Here is a 3,407-nt window from a genome sequence, read left to right as displayed (position 1 = left end):
ATACATTTTCATATATTTCATGGGTCAAGGAAGAATTCAGAATGGAAATTATAAAATATGTTTAACTGAAGAGTAATAAAAATATGACAAAACTTATGGTATGCAGTTAAAGAAGGTTAGAAAGAAATATATATCTTTAAATTTGAATATTAAAAAAGAAGAAAGATTCAGCTTCAACTACCTAAATTACTATCTCAAAAATGTAGGAAAAAACATCAAAGCAACCAAACAGACAACAGAAGAGAAAAAATAATAAAGACCAAGGAAGAATGAAATAGAAAAAAGCAGGAGACGCTCTATGCACGTGGAGAGTAGGGTGGGCTTTGCCACTCTGCCCTCGCAGCCCACATGTTCGAGGAGCCTGAATGGGCCGGGGCGGCCCCAGTAGCCGCAGGCCTTCCGCTAGTAACCCCACAGACTCGGCCAGCGGCAGCCTGGCAAATCAAGGGTTCCAAGCGCCGCCAGCTTTTGGCCACATTACGGACCCTAGAAGCAGTATCTCTTTCCCAGCAACTCCCTGGTAGCCCACCTGGCAGTGACTATGAGGAGGAGGATGTTGTAGAACAGAAGAAACAACTGCCAAAGGCCTTGTTTGCCAATTCCTCTGTTAAAGGAGGGGAAAAAAGGAAGAAAAAACGTCCAAAACAGGGCCCACCTTGCAGTGATTCTGAGGACAAGGAAGTAGAAAGGAAGAAGTGTCACAAACAAGTTTTTGACAAAGATTCTGCTGAAGAGAAGAGAAAGAGGAAACACCAAAAACAGACTTCTTCAAACCCAACCCAACACCTGGACAGTGTTGACCAAACAGACCACGAAGCCTGGAAGAGTAGTGCTACAAATAACCTGCCCAAGCCAGACGAACTTCCTGCCAAGGACTCCACAGAGGACACAGAGGTGCCTCCTGCCCCGACGCCAAACAGCCAAGAGACTCGGGCAGGAGCCCTACGAGCCCGCATGGCCCAGCGGCTGGATGGTGCCGGATTTCGCTACCTCAATGAACAGCTGTACTCGGGGCCCAGCAGTGCTGCACAGCGTCTCTTTCAGGAAGACCCTGAGGCTTTCTTTCTCTACCATCGTGGCTTCCAAAGCCAAGTGAAGAAGTGGCCACTGCAGCCAGTAGACCGCATTGCCAGGGATCTTCGCCAGCGGCCTGCATCCCTAGTGGTGGCTGACTTTGGATGTGGAGATTGCCGTTTGGCTTCAAGTATCCGTAACCCTGTGCACTGCTTTGACTTGGCCTCTCTAGATCCCAGGGTCACTGTGTGTGACATGGCCCAGGTGCCTCTGGAGGATAAATCTGTGGATGTGGCTGTATTTTGCCTTTCACTGATGGGAACCAACATCAGGGACTTCCTGGAGGAGGCAAATCGGGTATTGAAGCCAGGGGGTCTTCTGAAAGTGGCTGAGGTTAGCAGCCGCTTTGAGGATGTTCGGGCCTTTCTGGGGGCTGTGACCAAACTGGGCTTCAAGGTCATCTCCAAGGACCTGAGGAACAGTCACTTCTTCTTGTTTGATTTTGAAAAGACTGGGCCCCCTCGGGTAGGGCCCAAGACTCAGCTTTTAGGCCTGAAACTTCAACCATGCCTCTACAAGCGCAGGTGACCTCTGGACACTCCCTGAAAGGGGAGGCAGGTTCAGAACTCTCAAGACTGAATCCAGCCAAGCTGTGAGCCACGACCTAGTATTGCCTTCCCTCTGTCCCAAGAACAAAGTATGATAAAATCCCTGTCACAGCTCTAAGTGAAGTCTTCTAAGTTACAAGGAGCATAACATCCCTTGGGCAAGCTAAAGAATAAGAAATTTGCTGTGAGAAAAGGAAGATATCTGAGGAATATACATCTTTAGACCTCATGAAAACTAGTTGGTTTGGAATTGAAGGTTCTCTGGATTTGGCTCTTCTTTCCATCTCTCAGAAGGCACCTGGGCTTTTTGTCCTGATCTCTCCACTGTGCTCTTTTCTGATCTGTACTGACCAGCCTCTGCTCACTTCTGTCCTCTCAGCTTTAGTCTGCCAAGGCCTTCAAGACTGCAAACAGGTAGTTTGTCTGTCATGGCAATTACAATCTTGGCCTACTATTTACAGCTGGAAGTCATGTAATCTCTGATTATCAATTTCTCTCTTGGAAAATGCTAAAATTTCTGTCTTACAGCATTGTTGTCTGGGTTAACTGAGGAGGTCTATAGCCAGGACTGGAAACATAGAAGGTGCTCAATAAACTAAGTCTGTCTATTAAAAAAAAAAAAAGAAATAGAAAAAAGCATATGCAATAGAGAAAAACAAACCTGCTCAAACTTTAAGAATATTAAAACCTCTAAAATATTCAATCTTTAAAAGATTACTAAGTCAATATACCCTACTAAGGTTAATCAATGAAAAAAGAGAATTTAAATGACCAATGTCAGGAAATAAATCAACTAATTAAGAATCAAAACATTAAATGTATGATGAGGAGACACTCGTGCTTCCGGAATTCTAGTGTGAAGGAAAAAATATAACAAACAAAATAAAAATTTTTAGAAAATAATGATTTAAAGTCTCTGGAAATTGTTATAAGGACATATATCAATAAAATGTCACTTATTAAGGAAAGTCTACCATATCTCCATAAGAACAATGAGAGTATATGGCACTTGAGCTACATCTCGGTCCCTTCCTCCCTCTCCCCAGATATTCATGGTTGAAACTTCACACTGGAGGGATGATAGGGCTCTGTAATGAATGCTAACAATTTTTTTTCCTAGATTTCCATATTTAATATAAATCAGATTTTTCCATTTCAGAAACAGAGTTCAAACACCCTTCACAGTTTCCAATTCTGTATTTCCTTACAGTTCCTTTTGTAACCAATCCAGATATCTGCCTTATACAGCTTTCTCCTAGCGACCATGTCCCTAGGTAACAACTAGATAAACCTACTTGACTGTCCCTGCTGACCCTTACACTCTGCATAAACTGTGCAAATATGACTCCCTCTCCATCACTACTTGACCTCACAGAACTCATACCTGCTTGCTTTAAATCCACCACTTAAAACTCCCCATGGGAAACCTTTTGGATAATGCCCTAGGACTAATAAAGGCTTTGGCCCATGGGTTCCTTCCTCTCTCTTCCTACCTACATTCCCTAACCTCCATGGATGTGGCCTCCATGAATGCTATGTATCCTTCAGAGTCTCTAAGTGCTAAAACTCATAAACTTTCATTGTGGTTGTCATTGAAACCCTGCATGCAATCCTACCTATGATAGCCACCTAAAAGGGACCTGTGTCAGTGAATGAACTGCTGATGCTCCTTCACCCAGGCTTCTGGTGGCTTCTGGGGGTAGAAGCTATCAGATAAGTCAATAGAGAAATTCAAAGAATTTCACTTAAAACTGGCTCCCTTTCCCCATAGCACTCATTGAAGGG

At 43.8% G+C, this 3,407-nt stretch overlaps 1 pseudogene; it reads left to right on the top strand.

Moving 5' to 3' along the window:
• Positions 1-332: 332 nt before the first annotated feature.
• On the top strand, positions 333-2,222 carry LOC143638981 (ribosomal RNA-processing protein 8 pseudogene; annotated as a pseudogene).
• The last annotated feature ends 1,185 nt before the right edge of the window (positions 2,223-3,407 follow it).

This window comes from Callospermophilus lateralis, chromosome X (assembly GCF_048772815.1).
Source record: "Callospermophilus lateralis isolate mCalLat2 chromosome X, mCalLat2.hap1, whole genome shotgun sequence".
NCBI lineage: Eukaryota > Metazoa > Chordata > Mammalia > Rodentia > Sciuridae > Callospermophilus > Callospermophilus lateralis.
The sequence above is the reverse complement of the archived record's forward strand: the minus strand, read 5'-3'. Positions and strand labels throughout refer to the sequence as shown.